This window comes from Podarcis cretensis (assembly GCF_951804945.1).
Source record: "Podarcis cretensis genome assembly, chromosome: 7".
In the NCBI taxonomy this organism is placed as follows: Eukaryota; Metazoa; Chordata; class Lepidosauria; order Squamata; family Lacertidae; genus Podarcis; species Podarcis cretensis.
This window is the reverse complement of record NC_137176.1, coordinates 20,425,720-20,449,507: the sequence shown is the minus strand read 5'-3', so window position 1 is coordinate 20,449,507 and position 23,788 is coordinate 20,425,720. Positions and strand designations below refer to the sequence as shown.

The 23,788-nt window shown below is 41.3% G+C and overlaps 1 long non-coding RNA gene across 5 annotated transcripts in view; it reads right to left on the bottom strand.

Moving 5' to 3' along the window:
* Positions 1-23,788, bottom strand: part of LOC307220955 — a 215,430-nt gene that overhangs the window by 173,806 nt on the left and 17,836 nt on the right. For all 5 annotated transcript variants that reach the window (XR_013841208.1, XR_013841209.1, XR_013841210.1 and 2 more), the window contains one exon: positions 21,188-21,286. This is a non-coding gene — a long non-coding RNA (uncharacterized lncRNA). The remainder of the gene's footprint in view (positions 1-21,187; positions 21,287-23,788) is intronic.

The window sequence follows — 23,788 nt, the reverse complement described above, 5'->3', positions numbered from 1 at the left end:
TGGCCATCGTGGCCGCATCTAAAGATGGTTTTTTAAGAAGCGGTTTAATAACCGCCTCTTTCAGCGGGTCTGGGAAGGCTCCCTCACGGAGGGAAGCATTCACCACCCCACGAAGCCCATCGCCCAGTCCTTCCCGGCTAGCTTTTATAAGCCAGGATGGGCAAGGATCCAGGAGACAGGTGGTTGGTTTCACTCGTCCAAGCAGCCTGTCCACATCCTCAGAGGTAACAGATTGGAATTGATCCCACTCAACTTGACCAGACAGAACTCTAGCACTCTCCCGCCCCGGTCCTGCTCCCACGGTGGAGTCTACTTCTTCCCGAATCTGAGCGATTTTATCTGCAAAAAACTTTGCAAAATCATTGCAGGAGAACATGTGGCCCGTACTGGGCCCCGATGTTGCAGGTGGTTCCGCTAAATTGTGAACCACCTGAAAAAGTCTCCTGCTGCTGTTTTCTGCAGATGCAATAGAGGCGGTGAAGAAATTCTTCTTCGCCGTCGCTATCGCCACTTGGTAGGCTCGACGTTGAGCTCTAACCTGTGTCCGGTCAGATTCAGAATGAGTTATCCGCCACCGGTGCTCTAGCCAGTCTCAGTATGCCTAGAGACTCGCATCTTCATTGGAGGAGTTTGGTGTGTCACTTCTCCCCCCAGGAGTTCCCTCCCATCTATGGTCGTAACTTGCAAGGGGCGCTCCAAGGGCAACAGCTGCAGTTGGTGCTCTAGTGCAAAGTCCCTGCTAAAGAAATTGCAAGAAGTGCCTGAGTCCAGCAGTGCCTTCACCTTAATAGGATGTCCATTGGGTAGCTCTAGCTCCACCTCTATGGCTATGGCCAGTCCGGGGGGGTCTGGTTTGGGCACTCTTACTGGTTGTTTGCCTGGCTGCTGTGCCCCTCCTCCTCACTGCTCGCGGCCCCCACCATCCCTTGCCAAGCCTTTCTCTGCGGACACACCCTGGCGAAATGTCCCAGCTGCCGGCAGAGGAAACACTTTCTGGTCGCTTTCCCCTCCTTTTTGCGCACCTCGCCGGAGTTTGAAACCCCGCACGCGCGCCTCCGATTTCCATTGGCTCCTCTGGCTGGGAAGGTTGCCCCGGCATTTCAGGAATCCAGTTGTCATGCCAATGCTCTGCTTTCCCTTCCCGCCTCTCCAAAGCCCGCGCTTCGTGTCTTATTCCAATCGCCAGTGCCATTTTGGTCAGCTGATCCATCGATTGCGGGCGGGGCGAGCAGGAGAGTTCGTCCTTAACCCAGGGGGCTAAGCCTTCCTCAAACAGCATCTGAATAGGTTCCCAACTCACTTCCCACCCAAGTTTGTGGATTAGCATAGAAAACCACGACCAGTACTCTCTAACTGATTGGCTCCCTTGCTTGCAAGCCATCAGCTCTCTGCGCCCCAAGCTCTGCTCCAGCTCACTCAAAAACATGTGATCCATGGCGCTAAAAAACTTCTTCAGGTCTTTTAATGCAGCATTGTCCGATGCCATCAAGGGTCTAACCCAATCTCTGGCGCCGCCTTCAAGATGCCCAATCACGAAGGCAACTCTTGCACCATCGTCTACAAAATCATCATACTGCAGTTCCAGCGCATACTGCACCTCCGTCTTAAAACCATTATAGTCCCTCGGGTCACCCCCAAACTTATGCACCAGTCCCGGTACCTTCCTTCCAATGGGGGTGGGTTTCCCCTGAGCATCCTGAGCCCGTCTTTCATCTAGCCGCGCCGCTAGTAAAGCCAGCTGTTGCTCCAAATCTCTGTTTCTTTCCTCCAGAGTTGGTCCTCCCCTGGCTCCCTCTCTGGCGCCTGCTCCTCCTGTCAGACTCATGATGTTCCCTCTGCACAAACAACATCAAGGACTGACGGATTGCTGTAATGGGGTGTGGGGTTGCTTGTGCGTAAAGCGCAAACTGCTCCAGGCTGAGTAGTTTGGACAAAACTTTTCCCCCCAGGCTGGACAGTCAGTACACCATGACTGTCTCAATCACTGGAAGAATCCATCAGTGGGCGTTTCCTGAATTTCTTCCAACATAAGAGTTCTTTCACACCCAATCGTCGTCTCCCTTCTCTGCGCGAAAGCTGTCTGTGCAGAGTGGGTGTCCCCAGAGGAGGTCCTGTGCTCTCCCCGCTGGTTCCACTGGAAGAGTCCTGGAGCCTTCTCTCCGCAGCTCCCTCAGACTCCCCTTTCTCCCTGGTGTCACCTCTATCTCCTTCCCCAGTGGAAGCGTCCTCTCTCCCTTTGCTGGTTCCCTCTCCAGCATCATCATTAGGGAGCCTCAGCGCCACCCTTGGCTCCGATGGCAGTTCCCTGACAACTATATTTCAAATAACGGGTACCAAAAGAGAGAAGGTCTTGCTTCATACAACCTTCCCCAACCTGGTACCCACCTCTACACTCATCTCCTACTACCCTCCTGAGAAAAACCCCACCCCACCCTCCCACTATATATAAGGGTCTGGTGACTTCTGTTTCAGTGTATCTGAAGAATATTTCAACTGTTTCAGACCAACACGGCTACCTACCTGAATCTGGTACCCACCAGATTTTCAGCCTATGGCTCCAATAATTCCTGGCCGTTTGCCATGCTGGCTGGGACTGATGGGAACTGGAATCCAACAAGGTTTGGAGTGTACCAAGCTGGGGAAATCTGCTCCAGTCAATATTATTTCATGTGCATATGGGCACTTATTTTATATATTTCTATCCTGCTCTTCAGCCATGGAAGAACCCCCAGATCAGTTCGTATATGACAGTAAACAAGAACAAATACAGTAAATAAATATAGTTCAATTTAATTTTACTGCTTATAATCTTTGGTCATAACAATATAAAACAGGGGATAAATGTGATGAGAAATAAAATTAAAGTTAAGCATAAATCAATTGAAATTGTTTAAAGCATGTCAGTCAACCCACTGAATAAAATTCCTAAATCCATTTGTACTGAGGTTTAAAATTCTTTCAGGCCAATTTCCAGCTTTAGTTTTTTTATAAGTAACTATTAGTCATAACTAATAAAACATACAAAAATAGAATGAAAAGAATTGAAATGATTATGCTTCCCCAATACAAATTGTAATTTTTGCCTCATAAAATTTGGTTTTTGTGTTAACCGATGCCTTTAAGAATTTAGAAACAGATCTCAGTATCTTAATATTATTATCGCAAAGGAGAAATCTATCTTTGGCACACTGACTTATTGATACCAATTTTAAACTGATCAGTCCCCCCCCCCAATATCTTGGGTCAAGAAATAATTAAAGAGATAATGAGGAAGATCCTCTTCCTTATCTAATCCACAACAGCAGAGGCAAAGGTTGTATGTTATCTTTGCTAAAGAGGCGTTAATTGGAACCTAGCAAAAGTGAGTTCCTTTCTCAAACAAAACTTATTTATTTTAAATGAGTAGTCCACTGGGCTTGGATTATGTTTAAGCAAATTACACCAAGGTGGTATCTTTACAGACTTAAGAAATGCAAAATCTTCCTACATAAACAACTGTACATAATGTGAACTCCTTCTTGGCTATAACAAGGTCTCTGAAAAATGTTGGTCTACAAATAGCCTAATTTCTGAAGTAAGCATCTGTTTTGATGCCAAGATTTCTCCCTCAATAGACTGAAAGCTAACTTTGTTCCAAACAGCATAATTTTACAAGACAATTCTCTGGCATTCCTTTGCATTTTAGCTACCAGTAATAAGCAAAGATCTGTTGAGAAACCATCATGGACTGAACAAAGGATACTGTTTTTGTCTACAAATACTGTAGTGGGGTATATCTAGAAGTCCCAGTATTGCTCTTCAAAGTCCCTTCAGGATGTCTGGGGTTGTGATATGAAGAGTCCTGGTCTATTTCAGGTCAGCACCTGGCTCAACCCTGAGAGAACCGAAAGGGACAGATCCATCATCACTCAGAAGTAAAGGAGGTGTCAGTGCAGCTGGGTGAGATATGTTCTGTGTGTCTGGTCTCAGTCTATACTAAACAAGGTGCAGTATATTGGACCAGCCAAAGTTTCAAAGTTTTCAGTGACCGCCACAAAGCCAAAAGGATCCCAAGTGCAAGTTGGAACAGAATGCCTCCCACCAATCACAATGCATGATCATCATGTATGATCAGACACTCTTTTAGATATGTGAGCCCAAGCAACTGGAGGTTTTAAAGGTGGTGATGACCAACATCTTGAATTGAGCCCATAAGCAAATACAGTGGTACCTCGGGTTACAAACACTTCGGGTTACAGACTCCGCTAAGCCAGAAGTAGTACCTTGGGTTAAAACCTTTGCCCCAGGATGAGAACAGAAATTGTGCAGTGACAGTGGGAAGCCCCATTAGCTAAAGTGGTACCTCAGGTTAAGAACAGACCTCCGGAACGAATAAAGTTTGTAACCAAAGGTACCACTGTAGGCAATGAAGCACAGTTGAACCAATACAGTATCAAAACATTCCCTACAATTTGATTTGATTTGGTGCATTTTGCACCAGTGGCAGTTCTCAAATCTTCACCACCAGTCCCACACAGAGTAAACTGCAATACAGACTTGGGAGGTTATTAGTGCCTGAATAATAGTGGCCATATCCCCGTATCCAGGGATAAGGAGAGCCAGTGTTGGGGTGCTACAGTGCCACTTATAAACGCCATCTCCAACTCCTCAAAGGATTTTTTGTCCCCCCAAAAATTTACACATCATTTGGGAAGACAGGCAAACTAATACCAGTGTACTGGAAGAAGCAAAGATCACCAGTGTGAAGGCAATGATTCTTCAACATCAACTTCACTGGACTGGTCATGTTGTTCGGATGCCTGATTATTGTCTTCCAAAGCAACTACTCTGAACTTTAAAATGGAAAGCGTAATGCTGATGCTCAACAAAACAGGTTTAAAGACTCTGTCAAGGCAAATCTTAAAAAAATGTAGTATAAACACCGACAACTGGGAAACACTGGCCTGCGAGAGCTCCAATTGGAGAACAGCCTTTACCAAAGGTGTCATGGACTTTGAAGACGCTCGAACTGAGGATGAAAGGGAGAAACATGCTGAAATGATATATAATGAGTTGAAAAAGGTATTTAAGTATACCTTTACTAAGAAACCAGAGGCCTTCCTTCTGGGTATTGTCGGCCAGAAGGTGTTAAAGAAGGACCGAACATTTTTATGCAACAACGGCAGCAAGGATACTCATCGCTAAGAGCTGGAAAACTCAAGATCTACCCACACTGGAAGAGTGGCAGATGCAGCTGATGGATTATATGCAACTGGCCAAGATGACTGGTAGAATCCGAGACCTGGGAGAGGAGAGGGTTGAGGAAGACTGGAGGAAATTCAAGATTTATTTACAAAAATATTGTAATTTGGTTGAATGTTAAGAAGGATGCTAGATCATAAATAATTGCCCACCACTGAATTAGATCTGAATTTGACGATAAGTGAGATTAAGGAAAATACAAACTTTTTGGAGAATTGCTAGATTTTATTTAAATGGTCGGAGATAAGATTGCAAACAAGTGGGTAATTTGCTTGGAAAACTTTTTGTAACGATGCAAGTGCGAGCGGGAGACGCGAGGGAGTCCAAAGAAGTGACGAAATTATGTTATGATATAAGTAATGTTGTTTAATATTTATGCATTTGTATTCAAAATTTTTTAATAAATATGTATAAAAAAAAGAAAGAAAGGGAGAAACATGCTAAGAGAAAGGCATGCTTGGCAACCCCTCACCGTGATCAACTCCTGCACGGAAACCTACATTCCCACTGTGGAAGGATGTGTGAATCCAGAATTGGCCTCCACAGTCACTTACGGACTAACTGTTAAAACTATGTTTATGGAAGACAATCTTACTTGGCTATGAGTGATTGCCAAAGAAGAAGAAGGTGGAAGCTACATTGGTAAGTGGAGTGAAGGACAGGCAGAGGAAGAACAAAGCCAAGGATGGGGAAATTGTGGCCCTCTAGATGTTAGATTAGAACTTTCATCAACCCCAGACAAAATGGCCAATAGTCAGACAGGATGGGAGTTGTAGCCCATCAACATCTGGTGGGTGGTCAGGTTCCTGATCTCCAGGCAAGGGAAAGCAAATGAGCCTGAAACCCACTTTCATTCCCATCACACATGGAAGTAACAAATGTGTGTGGAGGAATGATTCAAAAGGCCCTTAGCTAGAGGGAGTTAGAAACTCGAGAAATAACAAAAACACTCTGAAAATATTTTGCCTGGATTATAGACTTGAATATTCTCTACAGTGCAGTACCATTAAGCCTATTTTCTATTGACATTTTAATGGGAAGTGTACATGTGCCAACGTAATTTAATAGATGCTTTTGCAGTGTTTTGAATGCAGCAATTCACAATTTGTTACTTGCGTCAAGGTCCTTCAGTGGAGAGTGGGCTGTTTAATTTCTTTTACAGCTACATAAGTAATATTAACAATGTCAGCTCTCAAATCCTCCCTTCATATATTACAACAGAGGCATACATTTCTGTTCAGTGTCCTTGATTCTCCATTTTTCTAACCCGTGATTTATACAATGCCTCGCCACAAAAGGAGGTACATAGTTCTGCTGCATTCTCATCTTCATTATTAGTAATGGATTCGTTTTCAGTTTCATCTCTATTCAGTTCATTATCTGTAAAGGCAAAATTATGTTCTTATGCATTCAGAAGTAATTGATTCCCTCAATTTATTATTCAGAATAAAAAGATTTCTCTCAAAGTGTGGGAATGAAAATGTATCCTTTATAAAGAGTACAATGGTACAATAGTGATTCTTTTTTTAAAAAAAGAAGCCACACAACAATGTCATGCCAAGATTAACATAAAAAATATTTTGAGGAATAAAGCAACCTAAATCACTCTAAAAATATGTTGAATTCTCAAGTAATACAGCCAGTGATAGGAAAATAAGTTTTTGTTGAAGGAACTGGACATGGAGGAAGGGAGTAATTTCCTTCATGAGCACAAATTACTCCATATATTATACAAGCCAAGAGGTACATCATCAGCCAAGCCAGTTGCTGTGGCAATAGCCCAGTGATGGCTATACAGTCATACCTTGGATCTTGAATGCCTTGCGACTCGAATGTTTGGGCTCCCAAACACCGCAAACACAGAAGTGAGTGTTCTGGTTTGTGAACGTTCTTTGGAAGCCGAACGTCTGACGGGGCTTCCACGACCTCCGGTTGAGTGCAGGAAGCTCCTGCTGTCACCAGAAGCTGCACCTTGGTTGTCAAATGTTTTCGGAAGCCAAACAGACTTCTGGAACGGATTCTGTTCGACAACCAAGGTACGACTATATACGTAATCGATTAAAGCACGTCAGTCAGTGTGCCTGTCTGTGAGTCAGAGTCTGTGTTATGCCTTGAAGTTGGAACAACAGATCCTTTGTGCTAGTATGCGTCTGTGTCTGCAAAGCCTACAAGCTGTATTACTGAAGCCTTAGCTTCTACAGCAATAATCTATTTTGGACCTTAAGCTGCTTCTGTGTGGTGAGTGGAACTGGGAACAACTGCCACTGTGTGGGTACTCACCTCAAATTCCCAACAGTTTTAAATGAGTCTTTCAACACCTTTTCCACTATTTGCGACTATCTCTTGGCCTGCATTGTAACCTTCTCCTCTACCTGGAGTCTTTCGTCTTTCATGAACGTCTGCTTTCAGGAATAGAATTTAGCACCTTACAATCATGAGTGATTTTGTGCTGCCATATTTGATATAGCAATCTCTATTAGCATTATTTTTGTTCACTGTGATTATAATGGCAGCCTACATTGCAGTAGGAGGAGTGGAATGGTTTTTGAAAGATTGTGTTGAAAAAATGGCAATATAATTTGGATTGTTTTCACGGCCTAAAGGATGCATCCTGATTTTTAGTACATTCTAGCCTACTGGACACCACAATGATAGAACAATGTTTTATGGTTCCCTTCCACCTGCCCACAGACTCTAAAACATAACCTGTTCTTATTTTGCCTGGATTCTTGTTTGTTTTAAATTATTTTAAATGATATTGTAACCCAATGTGGGATCAGATTATGAAGGTTGGGTTAAAAATGGCACAAGAACACAATATGAGGTTAGCACAGACTGTTCCTAGGTCAGGAACTTCAAATCTCCAGCCCTCTAGATGTTGCAGTGACCCATCAGGTACCTATGAGAAGTCCACAAGCAGGATGTGAAGACACGAACACTTTTCCCTGTCCTTATAAAATATTGTATCCAGTTTGTTTAAGTAGTGTTATTCTCCAGTTTCTCAGAAATTTGCTTCTACAGTCGTATCATGGATCCCAAATGCCACGGAACTCAGACGTTTTGGCTCCCGAACACCTCAAACACAGAAGTGATTGTTCTGGTTTGCGGAACCCAAATGTCTGATGGGGCTTCCGCGGCTTCTGATTGGCTGCAGGAGCTTCCTGTAGCCAATCAGAAGCCGCGATTCAGTTTTGGGACATTTTGGAAGTCAAACAGACTTCTGGAACGGATTCTGTTTGACTTCCAAGGTACAACTGTACTGTGCAAGAGGCTTTCATTTTTTCCATCTCTCTCTCAGGTTCTTTAGAATTTCATTAGCATTTCTGGAGTATGTGGGATTCACCTTACTTTATCATTGTGGCATAACTGTGGTGTGGGTGGGTGGGTGGGTGGTTGTGTCATCAAGCATTTCTCCAATGCTATCAAACCTCTCTATCTGCCCACATTTCCTGATTTGAAAAAGCAACAAGAGGGAAAATTGCCTCAATATGTCTTCACTTGATTTTAATGGAAGCTGGGGAGGCTGACTACAGGAAATCTGATATTGGTTCCCTTCCGGATATTTTTTTTTTTTTTTTTTAAGAAAAATGTTTGGCTTTCCTTCCACATGGATTTCTTGTAAAAATACAAAGACTTTATATATGTGGTGTTAGTCACACAATAGACAGCCTCTCCAGCTTCCTATGTTTATAGGAAAACCCAGTTCTGGGTGTTATGGCATTTACAGGAAGTAACGGCACCTGGGAAGGCTGAAGAGTGTAGGCCAAAAGAGAGGCGTTTTTGTGTGATGTTTTGTTGTTGTTATTGTTGTTGTTTTGTTGTTGTTGTTTTGTTGTTGTTGTTTTGTTGTTGTAGTAGTAGTAGTAGTAGTAGAATTAAAGAAAGCAGTCACACAAATGTCCCTGGGCTATCTTGAAAGTTAGGAAAGCACAACAGAAACATTGCACCCCACCCAAGGAAATTTGACAATTTTTTTCTCCCTTTTGATAAGTTTTGAATAAAATTTCTTTTCTTACAAATTGATGGAACATGGGCCAGAAAAATGTGGGACACAGCATTGGTTAATAACAGTGAGCATGACGCCTATTACTTCTTACTAGAGGACATCTATTGCTCTGCCTTAGTCAGATTGATTTTGTAGAATCTGGGTCACTGTGACTTCATTGAAACTAGGATATAATGTCCAAATTTGAGAAGGAAGGACAATACAGAACAAATTCATACAAAAATGGACTATGGGGCAATGTTTTGGAATGATAAATTCCATGACAATATTTGACCATATGCACTTCCCTTTGTCATTTGCAGCACACACCCACACCCCTGTAGCTGTATTAATCAATTTAAACAACATTCTAAAAGGAATTTATGAGGACTAATTCACAAATATAGACTTCTGCTGAACTTCCCTCTTCTACACAAGTAATGAAGATGCAGGAATCCTGCCTTCTTTTTCACTTGGTTACCAAAATGATCTCCTTACAATTCAAGGACAAGATTTATCTAACCATATACAAAACTAGTTATAGGCTGCAATCCTATACATACCAGAAAGCAACAATGCAATAATATACGTGCTTATTAAAAGAAGGTTTCACTGCACTCAAGAGAATTTGCTCTCTAGTAAGTGCATGTAGGAATGCCGCCTCAAGTGCCAATTCCAACCCACTTGTTCTAAGTCATAATGAATTCAACACAATTTACTTCTCAGTAAACATGTTTTTGATTACACTTCTAGTTTCTATTGACTCAGTGGAACTTAACTTCTGAGTGGAAAGCCATAGTCTTGCACTTTTAAAGTCAGAGGAGATAAACTTGTTTAAAGCCATATTATAAATGAACTGGGGAGGTGGGATCCTGAAGCAAATATGCCTAATTGGAATTTGTTGCAAAAGTTTAGCTAAGATCTGATTATATGATGAAAACAAGCAGAAGGATTTGTTTGATTATTTTGCACCATTCATTGTGCTCCAGCTAAGTACAGTGGTACCTCGGGATAAGAACTTAATTCGTTCTGAAGGTCCGTTCTTAACCTGAAACTGTTCTTAGCCTGAAGTACCACTTTAGCTAATGGGGTCTCCGCTGCCGCCACACTGCCGCCACGTGATTACTTTTCTCATCCCGAAGCAAAGTTATTAACCCAAGGTACTATTTCTGGGTGTATGAGGAACTGTAAATGACTATGTTGAAATTAACAGCACTGTTTCCATTCTGCTCTCCTGCCAACCTAGCAGTTCGAAAGCACGTCAAAGTGCAAGTAGATAAATAGGTACCGCTCCGGCGGGAAGGTAAAAGCCGTTTCCGTGCACTGCTCTGGTTCGCCAGAAGTGGCTTAGTCATGCTGGCCACACGACCTGGAAGCTGTACGGCGGCTCCCTCGGCCAATAAAGAGAGATGAGCGCCACAACCCCAGAGTCGGCCACGACTGGACCTAATGGTCAGGGGTCCCTTTACCTTTTTACCTTTTCCGTTCTGCTGCAATTCATCCTTCATCAATTCAAAAACATTGGTTTTTTGCTGCCCTCGGTGGGGCAAAGGAAACAGATCTCAAACAGGATGATGTAAGAAAGAAATCAATTACATACTATTTGCAGACTGAAGGTGACAACAATAGTGAATACCAATTGTGTTTGTTGGATTGATTTCCATTCTGAACAAGAAATGAGCAAGTATACATCAGAAATGTTCACCTATGTTTTTTGTTTTCAACAGAATTCCCTGGCATGCCTAACTGAAGCCTACCTCCGGACCACTTAAAAGATGCACGGGGTTTCTCTACATGTCATGGGGTCACAGGGGAGCTGTGCAAGTCCTTTTTTCACATATTGGCATCTATGGCGGAAAAATAAAAGCACAGGTCTATTCAATCATCATTTTGCTCACCTAAGTTATAAAGGCAGCAAAGCAGCCCTTGATCTTTCTGCTCTTGCCGTGTGACCTAAATGAACTCATACATTACAATACTGGGCCTGTTTTCTTTGGCTTTGCTTTAAACCAAAGGAACACAACCATTAGCACTGTGGGATGCCTGTCAGTCAATTTCAGAAGAACTCTTGTTTCATATGGCTTCCATCTTCCCATGCTTCACAGCTGCAGACATTTCTGTATTGACCTTTTAAATCACGAGGAGAGAGAGAGAAAAAAACTCAGCTCACAAAAACACTTTCTCAAGGTGTTGGCAGGAGAAAGCTAGGGGAGACCGTAGAAAGTTGCACAGATGTGTGCGACACCTTAGGGAATGGGAAAAGAATTGAATGAGGAAGATGGAGAGCTAAGCGGAATCAGAAGGACACATTCTGCGAATGGTAATTATGAAACAAAACATCATGCACTGAATTAATTTTGGGAAACTTTAGTGCTTCAGTGTTATGACAACATGAGACACACGTGTCTGTTCTGGTATCTCAAACCTCCTAATTTATAAAGTTGGCAGCCTATAGCAGTTTCTGAAAAGTGCTAAGGTCAAATTTCATCAGGCCCAAGGTGTTTTATAGCTCTTAGAATTTCGAAAAAGAGCAGTCATTAGTTTCCCACAGGTAGCGAACTTTGGGAGGTGAATCTTAAGCAAATCAAGAAATTATGAGAGAAGCTAAAAGTGTTTCGCTGAAGCTCAAGGAATTTCTCAGTGCTCTTCAACACATCCCTGGTAGGATCCTGCCCATAAAGTCCCCTTAATACTCCTGTAGCTGCCATTTGCTTCTGGCTGACACTGGCCATCATATTAGGAGTCTTGGCTTGGTGTTGGAGAAATGCTCCATACGTTTGGTAAGATTTGTGACTAGATTTGCCGTTGGATTTAATGAAAACAAAATGTTGAGGTGCAATAAAATAAAATTGAGTTTTGTTTTTTAAAAAAGACTTTAAGAAAGGCTTGTGATATTCTCAGGCATTTAAAGAACAGGTATGTGGGCTGCTTATAATGGCTTCCTTTCCTTCCTTTTTAAAAAACCCTGTGTGTTTTTAATTGACTTTTAGGTTAAATGGACCCTCAAAGTGAATGGATCACTTCTTCTATTACTTGCCTAAAATGATAATCCAACTACGATTCCCAGTGCAACATTACTCAGTCACCATAGAAACATTTCAGAGGCCTGATTTTAAACCTGCCTAAGTATATGAAAATCCTCTCATTGAGGCATTGGAAAACTCAAGATCTACCCACACTGGAAGAATGGCAGATGCAACTGATAGACTATATGGAACTGGCTGAGATGACTGGCAGAATCCGAGACCTGGGAGAAGAGACGGCGGAAGAAGATTGGAAGAAATTCAAGATTTATCTACAAAAATATTGTAAATTGTATGAATGTTAAGAAGGATGCGAGAGTATAAATAACTGGGCACCATTAAGCTAGATGAAGTGAAATATGAAGATAAGTTAAATTTAAGAAAGGATAAAAAATTTTGGAAGTTCTAGGTTATATTTAAATCTTTCATGATTGGAACAAAGGATAGTTAAAAATCAGAGATATAATTTTGGAAAACTAGATAACAAGAGTAGAAATAAGGGGATAAATTTGCTGGAAAAAATTGTATAACAGGAACAAAGGAGCGGGAGATGTGAGGGAGTCCAAAGAAGTGAAGAGAATTATGTTAAGAGATGTTATATTGTATTGTTTATTGGCACTGTAATTTTAAACAAAATTGTTAATAAAAATTATTTTTTTTAAAAAAAGAAAATCCTCTCATTGATTACAGAGAGAGAGAGAGAGAGAGAGAGAGAGAGAGAGAGAGAGAGAAGGTCCTAGGAGGATGTACGAAATGGCAAAATTTCAAATAGATCTTCTCCTAGGCATTTTTTTAAGTTATCTTTTTTTTTTAAGCCCCTTGAATAATTCCATGTAATTTTTCATTGCCAGCTATAAAAGTTTTCCATTTAATTGTCAGCATTTTAAGATACAATTTAACCTGCAGTAATTCCAGTCTTAAAGGCACAGAAATTGCCACCCTAAACAGCCTGCACCATTTTGAAACAATCACTGCCAGAATGCACTCTCTTATTATTTTCTTCTAAGAAGCCGGCAAGCTTTGAAGCGACGCAGATACAATCAGTCATTCCAATTATACAGAGGTAATTAGCATTTCTGTAATCCAGGCTGGGGTTTTTTGTTTTGTTTTTTGCCACCTTAGTAAAGTACATGGGCATGTGGAGAGGGAATAAACAGTAGGCCAGAGACACAGATTTCAGCACAGCAGACTTTATGAAGCCCCATCTGAAATTTTGATGCACCAGCAAATTAATTCATATACAGTGGTACCTTGGTTCTCGAACTTAATCAGTTCTGGGAGTCCGTTCGACTCCCGAAACCATTTGAAAACCAAGGCGCAGTTTCTGATTGGCTGCAGGAGTTTCCTGCACTCAGTCAGGAGCTGTGTAAGCAGCAGATGTTCGGCTTCCAAAAAACATTCACAAACCGGAACACTTCCGGGTTTGCGGTGTTCGAGAGCTGATTTGTTCGACAACTAAGCCATTCAGGAACCAAGGTACCACTGTATTGTTTGACAAAGTGTTTTGGAGTGCTTCTTTTACTTTTTCTTTTCTTCTGAAGGTATGCTCCAGTATGGAATACAGACAACTTTTGGGGGAGCTTCAACTGATGGAGAAAGAATATGATGATGCAGCAGCAGAAATTTAATGGAATGAAGTGTTAAAAATTCAGTGTAGACCTGAATCTTCAACATAGGCAATGGGAAATGGTGGCTTCAAATGTTGTTGAATGCTAACCCATATGACATATGCTAGTGGAATGGAACTTTCCCCTCATCTCATCTCCCCTCCAGAACTGTGTATGCCCTCAAAATCAGCTCTAGATGGTTGGGCAACCCTCCACAGAAGATTCTGGATATGGGGAAGGGGCACAGGGAAAGTTCATCACATATTCAGTTGAGAAGGGGTAGCGGCACAGAAAGAGGAGAGGAAATGAGAGACAATAACAACTGATCAAGCTTTGAGTATCAGCAAGTGGGAAGGAGTTAAAAGAATGGATGAGAGGGGAAGTGTCTGAGAGCCTGTGAAGTATTCCCAGATGAGAAGGGAACATTGTACCTGTATTAGGATGAAGTAGAAATTTACTTTACTTTACTAATTATTACTTTATTCATCACATTTGTTTTTCATGTTTCCCCTCCTCCAAGCCCTAGATTTCTCCCACAAGCAAACACCTGGATGAAACAGGACTGTAAGTCATAAAGTGAGGGCATCATGTGTTGCACCCAACTACTGCCTGTCCGGCTGAGTAGGCCATGTTTTTGATACTGCACGTGTTACGTGTCATGGGTCACCAATATGGGGGCCTATAAGAAATACACCCCTAAAAAATCCACAATGTAGGAGAGACTGTTGGCTTTTCCTGCTCAGTTTCTGTTTACACCAGCTCGGCCTCTCCTACATTAAACAAATGCCTGGAAGAGGGAAAACTTCCTTAAAATATTGTTCTGTGTCATGTTGCCAGGTCATGCAATTGAGCTGAATGGATTTAGGATCCAGCCTCTTTGTCCCCCACTATCTGATCCCGTCACCACCAGGAACATCTCTTTTTCGGGACCTACACCGGCCTCCTACACTGAGCTGGGATGAGCAAGTTACTCCAATGCATCTCTGGCTGAGCCAGAGATTCACTGCATCCTAAACTGCTCCTCCCAGCGGATGCTGCCATTGGATTGCCTCTGGCATTACAGTGGTACCTCGGGTTACAGACGCTTCAGGTTACAGACTCTGCTAACCCAGAAATATACCTCGGGTTAAGAACTTTGCTTCAGGATGAGAACAGAAATTGTGCAGCAGCTAAAGTAGTACCTCAGGTTAAGAACAGTTTCAGGTTAAGAACAGACCTCCAGAATGAATTAAGTTCTTAACCTGAGGTACCACTGTTTTTCACAAATATGACAAATACATGGGAAGAGGGGAATAACATGTTAAAGAACAGCATGTCCACCAACCTTATTCATATCTACAAGCATCCCACATAATCAGAAAGCACTCAGACACTGTTTTTATAAATGCACCAGCAATTATTGTCATTATGAAGATTTTAAATAAAAGCATGAATATGGCAACAGACAGCCCAGTCACTGGTCTTTTGTCATTTTGGCTCCAACTAAAACATTCATTTGACTGAAGCTGTGCCTTGGATATGGGGGGGGGGGGGGTGTTGGTTGTTGTTTTTCCAATCCAATTCAATTCAACTCAAACAGGGCATCAGCTTTCCTAGGGGTTTTTTTTGTTGTTTTGTTTTTAAAAAGATAAACCTCTTGTTACTAAACAAGGAGGCTGCTGGCACCCGTTTATATCAGCAGAGCAGAAAGTATAGCAGGTGGCAGCAGGAAAAAGTGGGGTCACAGTAGATGGAATCAACAGTAGATGGATCCAGGGGGCACAGTAGGTTGAGCTAAATTGCAAAGTTGTTGTTGAATTTAAGCAATGCAGTATAGCTGCTGCCTTAATCCTGTAAGAACTTGACTCTTTCTAGTCTACAACTCTCTAGTCTGCTACTCACTGTCCAAGATCTCAAATCCATAGTAATTGGGTTTTTTTTAATCAGCTTTACTTCCAGGGAATCTGAGAATTTCACTTCTAGACATCTGTATGTGAAACATGCTCTCCTACAGATCTATGGCCTCTCCTCTATATTATTAAGTGCAGATAAACAAGCACACTTCTTTTTAAACAAGAGGAATTAAATGCATACAAATCTTATATGGGACCTCCAGATTCAGAGACAGACTACCTCAGAATACAGTGGAACCTCTGGTTGCGAACGGGATCTGCTCCACCCAGAGATAGATCCACCCAGAGATAGATATACATATAGATATATATGAGAAGACACCCAGGACAGAGGTAATTCATGCCTGATGTTGATTCCAAAAATGTATTGTTATAAATGAGTTGAGAAGTAGTCTTTATCTTCTGAAAACAAAGGAACTGGGGGAACACCCCCCTCCGTGTGTGTGTGTGTGTGTGTGTGAGAGAGAGAGAGAGAGAGAGAGAGAGATTACTACAGCCCTAAAGCAATTGTCTCAATAAGTCTACCTGTACACGGCAATAAATGAACATAAAAACCTCAACTCCGAATACCACTGTGCAGCAAGAAAGGAAAAAGCACAATGTTTTCTGTTCAATCATTCTCTTGATCACCCTTCCCCAGTATGGTGCCAACATTCTACACACACAGTAACAATATGCAGAACTATGGTTTTATTTTGTTTCTGAAGCTGCAAAAAAAGAGAAACTGAATTTGAAAAGGTTCTGTTCTCTCAATAAAATAGTACTTCCACAAATTACGATGACTCTCATTTGCCACTATATAAATACCTCCCCCCCAAAAAAATACCTTATTGGCCTGAATATAAGCTGCACCCAAATATAAGCTGCACCTTTAAAATTCAGGGGGGGGGGGAGAGAGAAAAAAAAAGACAATACCCAAATATAAGTTGCTCCCTTAAAATTTTGCAGGCATTCACACTTGTTCCGTTTTACTGTATGTCTGTTTCAGCAGCGATATCGTAAAAGCCAATTTTTGTAAGGTCACAAATTTAAGCAGCACTTTAACTTTTCATGGTCAGAATTTTTTTTTTTTGGGGGGGGGGGAGTGTGGCTTATATTCGAGCCAATACAGTAATGTGAATGAACAATCTAGGCTGAAACTAAACAGTATTCTACCTTTTTCCCTAAAGAAGGACTAATGCTGAAACTTCAAAATGGAATGCACATATATTCCACTACTAGAATTTCAAAAATAGAAATGAACAAATCAAAGGACTCTTTCCAAAGAGAATCAGTGATCACAAGCTGGAAATAAGAGGTGTGGACAAAGTCAAAGAAGGTCTGAGACCCTTTGCTCCAAAGTCCTATAGTGCTTCTGTACGAGGAGAGTAGATCCTGTGAAAATTCCTCTCCGGGTGATTTCCATGTTATTGTCTTGATCAGTACACCATAGCTAAACACCCTTACACAATGACACAATGAACACCCTTTAAAACGAGCCATTAAAAAGAAAAACTAATCTAGCACTACAAAACACTCTTCATGCATTGCTGCATGCAAATTGTAAGACAGGGTAACCTGTCATTCAAGATAAAGATCAGAATCAAGACTCTCATCTTCCCAATTTTTCTAGGGAAAGAAAACCTCTTGAGTTTCCTGCTTTTAAAAGGAAAAAAAGGTAAAGGACCCCTGGACAGTTAAGTCCAGTCAAAGGCGACTATGGGGTGTGGCACTCATCTCGCTTTCAGGCCAAGGGAGCCTGCATTTGTCCACAGACATGTGGGACATGTGGCCAGCATGACTAAACCATTTCTGGCACAACGGTACACTGTGACGGAAGCCAGAGCGCACTGAAACACCATTTACCTTCCCGCCACAGCGGTAATTATTTATCAACTTGCACTGGCATGCTTTCGAACTGCTAGGTTGACAGGAGCTCACCCTGTCATGGGGATTCCTGCCTTTATGACTATGATAGGTTTGAAAATCTGTTGAACTCTCAAGCATAATTTACACTTTGTCCCTACAGAGTGGTTGCCAGCCTAACCAAATCTTGCCAAGTTCTGAAACTGAAAATGCTTACCTTTAATCTAACCCCATCAATGCATCCCCAAGGCTCTCCTTTTCATACAAGCATTCAAGTTATATTCACTTTTGGGCCATGTACCGGATTATTCCAGCAGCAAAGCACAGAATTACCAGGATGCCAAGAAGAACAAGCTTCGTCCTCCACTCCAAGGCACAGACTTATTCTGTTGACCAGCAAAGGCTACTTTGACTATACAATGCTATATGGACCTACACCAATTTCTGCGCTGGATCTTATTTATTTATTATTAGATTTATTGGTTTTCTCCTTTACCTGGGTAACTCAAAGCGACTTATAATGTATAAATGAACAAACACTTACATAAAACCGACATAAAAGAAAACAAATAAAATTCTAAAAGGCAATTCTATCTTTAAAAAGCTGGATTAAAAAGTCCCTCCCACTCCAGGAGGCCACAGATAATTAAAAGCCAAATGCCTGTGGAAAAATAAATGTTTTTTCATGTTGCCTAAAGATAAGTAAATGATGTTGGCAGGCAGGCAGGCCTCCCTGAGGAGAGTATTCCACAAGCTGGGAACCACAGCAGAAAAGGCCTGTGTTTTTTTCCCAAATCTCAGCAGCGGGTTGTATTCAATGCTAGTCTGATACAGAATAGGCATACAGAAGTTAATGGATGTGTCTAATTCCAGTGGATTACTTGGGAATCAGAATTGTAGAATTGGAAGGGACCACAGGAGTCATCTGGTCCAACTCTCTGCAATGCAGGAATCTTTTGCCCAACGTGGGGTTTGAACTGATGAACCTGAGATTATTATTTTTTAATTTATTTATTTGGTTTTTCAAATTAAAATTTTACAGTCACGTGTCCATTTTACAAGGAATCTCTTGGACTTCCCTCCTCTGCTTTGTGGGTCCTATTGTCAATCATTTCCTCCAGCCTCTTTTATGATAGGTAAAGGTAAAGGTACCCCTGCCCGTACGGGCCAGTCTTGACAGACTCTGGGGTTGTGCGCCCATCTCACTTAAGAGGCCAGGGGCCAGCGCTGTCCGGAGACACTTCCGGGTCACGTGGCCAGCGTGACATCACTGCTCTGGCGAGCCAGAGCCGCACACGGAAACGCCGTTTACCTTCCCGCTGGTAAGCGGTCCCTATTTATCTACTTGCACCCGGAGGTGCTTTCGAACTGCTAGGTTGGCAGGCGCTGGGACCGAGCAGCGGGAGCGCACCCCGCTGCAGGGATTCGAACCGCCGACCTTTCGATCGGCAAGTCCTAGGCGCTGAGGCTTTTATGATAATCCCCCCAAAAAATTACCTCTCTATTTTGTCAAAAATTCACCATTAAACTATTAAATGGTCATGAACGTGAGATTAAGAGTCTCATGCTCTATGAACTGAGAAATAAAGACAGGATGATGATGATGATGATTTCATATATTCCTGAAAATAGCATAAGAAAATGAGTATTAGGGGTATTTTTTGCAATAAATGTGTATATTAAACTATACTGGATGTGTCTATTAGTAGAAATGCACACTATAACGTTGGCAAATTTCCACGAAGATTTAAAAGGAAAACAAATGCGAACAGATGTGGAAATGAGAAACCAAACCAAATCAAAATGGACCGTTTAGTCAATCCCTACATTGTACACAGTTTGCAACCAGGATGGAAGCTATTCGGTTATGCATTTAATACACCATGAAAGTTAAGCTGCCTTTGCCTCATCTCATTGAAATTCTGCTCAATATTGATTCAGAGTAGATTCCAATGTATAGTTAGCAGAGTAACAGCTTAAGCACATTGCAGGATTCCAAAAACATGGACCAGAGGCAGTTGTATTTCATCCAGCAGAGCTTTACTGATACTGAAGGCAAATGAGCATAATGGTCACAATCCAATACATTCAGGATTGGCACTATCCATAAGAAATCTAGTTGCAGCAGACTTAACTTATAATGAGTCTAAACCTTAACACTATAGCATACTGTGTACAGAACACCACACCAGGAGGAAAAGAGATAGAAAGAGAAATACACATATTTAATGCCAATATGGAGGCACCTCTGGTAGAACATTTTGTTTCTCACCATCATTCAGACACAAATTTATTATTTACAGTTTTATGGGTGAATCAGAAGACAATTGGTATCAGAAAAGATTATGAGTGACAGTTAGGGCAGCAAGAAACCCATTTTATTTTTATTTTTATGTTTAAAACTATTCATCCAGGGGGACTTAACTCTGAATTAGACCTCAATTGTTTTATTTGATTATCTGTATCTTTGCTGTTACTTTGCACTGTGTCCTTAAACTCAGTCTCCTTGTTATTAGTATCACCTGGGGTTGGCCATATATATTTTCCAAAAAAATATTGTTAGTAACATAATTGCATGAGCACTGTTCCAGAGTATTTTTCATTCTCATGTATATTATATCTATTTGAAAAAAAGATTGGGAATGTAACTTTTTTATGTTACAGTTTATAATTTCTACACTATTTGAAGTTGTTGTTATGCATTTGCAGGTCATCGTTTGAATATTTTATTTTCAGTTAATGAAAAAAAATACATATCTTTCTACTTATGAGTGTTGAACTAATTGGCTGATGAAGAATTCAATGAAACAGTAGTTGTTATCCGGAAACACTGTTCAGCAGAGTTCAGAGTTGGACATCAGAATTGGACAATTGCTGATTATACAAAGCTTCACAGCTTGTTCTCCGCCAGGTAAAGTCTGGCACCGTGATTCATTTAAGGACTTTCAGAGACTTCAGTTTGTTAGTTTTGAATTATTTCATAAAGTTTTTCACATTGTAATTGTTTCTGGCCATCGTGTTGCTTTTGATATTGCTGACTTTTATTATAGTCAGCATGACCTTGACAGAAGAGATAAGAGAACCAGTTGAAGCCAGCTGTACTCAGCTTCTCAGAAGGAATAACCCAAACATCACAAACCTTCTGCTTGCTTCTTTCATCCAGAGAAGCTTCCAGAACCCTCTTGAATTAATTAGAATTGGAAAGATCTCTACACATCAGATCAATACTTTCTGTACTAAGAAATGCAAACTGACATTCCCTTCCCCGAGTAAAGATACCAGAATATTTTTATAGCAGAACCCTTTCTAGGAACTGTCAAGATATGAAAAAAGATGAGAAGCAAGCATTCTTTGTAGAAAAATATGAAGGAAACAATGTCAGTGAGTCCCAGATCTGGGTGTCAGTCATGCTTTTGTGTTTCAGCACTTCAAACCATACACAAATAGAAAAACCCACTTTCTTGATGGAGCTATATCTGTGAGATTCCACGAGACCTTCGTAGCTTACAAGTGTGAGATGAGAGGAGCTGTATGCTGCTACAAACATTGTTCACCTACCCTCAACTAGCAGAGATTCTCTAGCCATCTCAATACCTTTTTCATGTGCAATAGAGTCTTCCAAAGCTGTTGTTACTTTTGAGTCTCTTGACCTAATCCAGCCACTTCAGGTAAATCGTAATGCGATAGCAGTCACTGAAAGAAATGAAACTGAATTATTTGTCCCTTTTGCAAAGAAACAGGAAACGGAATGTGTGTTATTTTTGTGGTGCTTTCTGATGAAATGAAACTGTGCTGTAGAAGGCAGACAAATTTATTTAGCTAGCTGAAGCATTTTTTGCCCCACTCTTCAACAAAACAAAAATAAAATAGTAAGTCCTCCCAGGGCATTCTGTTAACATTATTAAGAAGACAGCCCCAACCTAAAGGCTTAGAATCTAAAAGGCACAGCACAAAAGGTAAAGTGATCAGGAGGGAGGAGGAGGAAAAAAACCAAACAGATTTCACCTCTTGTTTTAGTAGTGTTATTGTAATGGCCAACTGCAATGGCAGGGGAATTCATGCAAAGAAAGAGCCAAAAGTTCCTGGTCTCTCAGCTGAGCTCATGAAAGGACATTGTAGTTATGTCTCCCACTCTGCTATAGACTGATGGAATGGCTGCTATGTGTGACTCCATATTATTTGCTTACAAATTCCATTTTGAAGGTGAATATCCTGTGTGTTTTGTCATCCTTTGTATTAATGCTTCATTTCAGGATTCCATTCAAGAATGCATTCTCCTCCAATGTTTCACAGCAAAATTAACTCAGGAGACCTGTTTATACGCAGATGCATGCAACTGTATATTAGGGTTTGCAGCTAACTGGATTAATGAATTAGTTCAATGCTCTGGTGATGTCAACTCTTCTCCATGGCAACTTATTGGAAGGACCTAGCTGCCTTAGTCTAAGTTAGACCCGTCACACATCTCCCTGGGTGTTGTCTACACTGACTGGTAGCAGCTGTCCAGGGTTTCAGAGATGGTTTCTCTCCCATTCTTACGTGGAGATGATGAGGACTGAGCTATGGCCCTTCCCCAAGTTAAATAGGTGAATATCTTGAATTCTGTAACTCTTTATATTAACCCACCTCCACACCGTCAATGACCCCTGTTCAGAAAATAGATGATTACAACGGAATCTGGATGGGGACTGGCCCCACCTCAAACAGAAGGACTCACTCCATTTGCTGAAGAGATTGGGGTCCAGAAAAGTCTCCCTGCTAGACTTTACTGAGTCTCGCTTTGCCTAGTGCCCCAGAATCACTCTTTTGGGGACAAAGGGGGCTGCACAGAGAAGGAGGAATCTGCAAAAACTGTCTTGATTTATTATAAGTCTGGATCCAGCACATTCTGTTTCCTTAAAAATAAATAAATCCAGGCATCCAAGGAAAAATACATGCAAGAGTCTCTGTTAATTTTCCAAACAGAGGACTATTGCAAATTGCTTTTCCATGTCCCTAACTGGAAGAGAAATACAGCCGTGTGATTGACTTGGAGCAAACAGCAGCACTCAATATGGGTGCAATCTGGGCAAGGGTACAAAACTGGCATCAGTTAATAGACGGCAATCAAAATAATGTTTCGTTGCGTTATGTTTCTATTTTATACAAAGTATTTAAGCATGTTGTCAATCTGGCAATCAAAAAAGTAAAGGGTTCGGTCAGAGATTTAGGAAGGGCAGTAAGCCAAGCAGTGAAGCATCATTGCAGCTCGTCATCAGCTATGTCTGCAACACAGCACAGTACATTTGCCTCTTAAAGCAGAGAGATGTGAGAAAAACTGGGGGGGGGGGGATAGATATTGGACATCAGCAGCCAGCTTGTTTTCTACACAACAGATTCTGAGCAGGAGCAGCTTGGGCAGTAATAATCTGGGGTGTCAGCAGCAGTAACCATGTAAGTCCAACAGAATTCATCAACATAGTGATTCAAGGTTAGGTGTATAATTATGTATCTTGAGCACAGGCCCTATTAGATACAGCAATCCAATGGGGCTTACTACAGGTAAGCCTTTGTAGAATTGCAGCCTTAATTATCTCCTATTGAAGCAAGCTGCAACTGCTGGGCTCACATTTTCCATTTACTTTTTCTTCTTCTTGCAGATGGGCTAGTAAACGGGGGGTGGGGGGGATGTCTAGCATTCCTTAATATAGGGGGAAAACATTCAGTTTATTTCATTCAGTTATCTCACATTTGCTGTATTTTTCTGCTAATTGGTGTGACTTAATGAGTTCTTTGAACCACTTCAAAATGTGAACATCTGGAGTATTGTATCAAAAGACCTCATTAGTAAGCTTTCGATAAGGCATGCTCTCTACTTACTCTTTTCAAGTGTGTGTAGGTGTGGACTAAGTATACATGAAATGATACTGCGTTCCAAAGCTAAACAACATTACATGCTGCCTTGAAAACCTATCCACCACAGAACTGGGTTCTAAAAATAGTGATAGGAAAGAGAGGGGAGAGATGTAAAGAACTGCATAGGGCCAAAACCCAATCTCAATGAAGTTTATGATGAAACAGCTATTGAAGATAGGGGAAGAAAGATCTAGCCTACCTTGTTTTTCTTTCTTTTTAATAAATAAGAGATAGCAGCAAAAGAAAAGAAACAGAGCACCCATTTTATGATCAGATCAATGGAGAGAAAGGCTGGGGTCA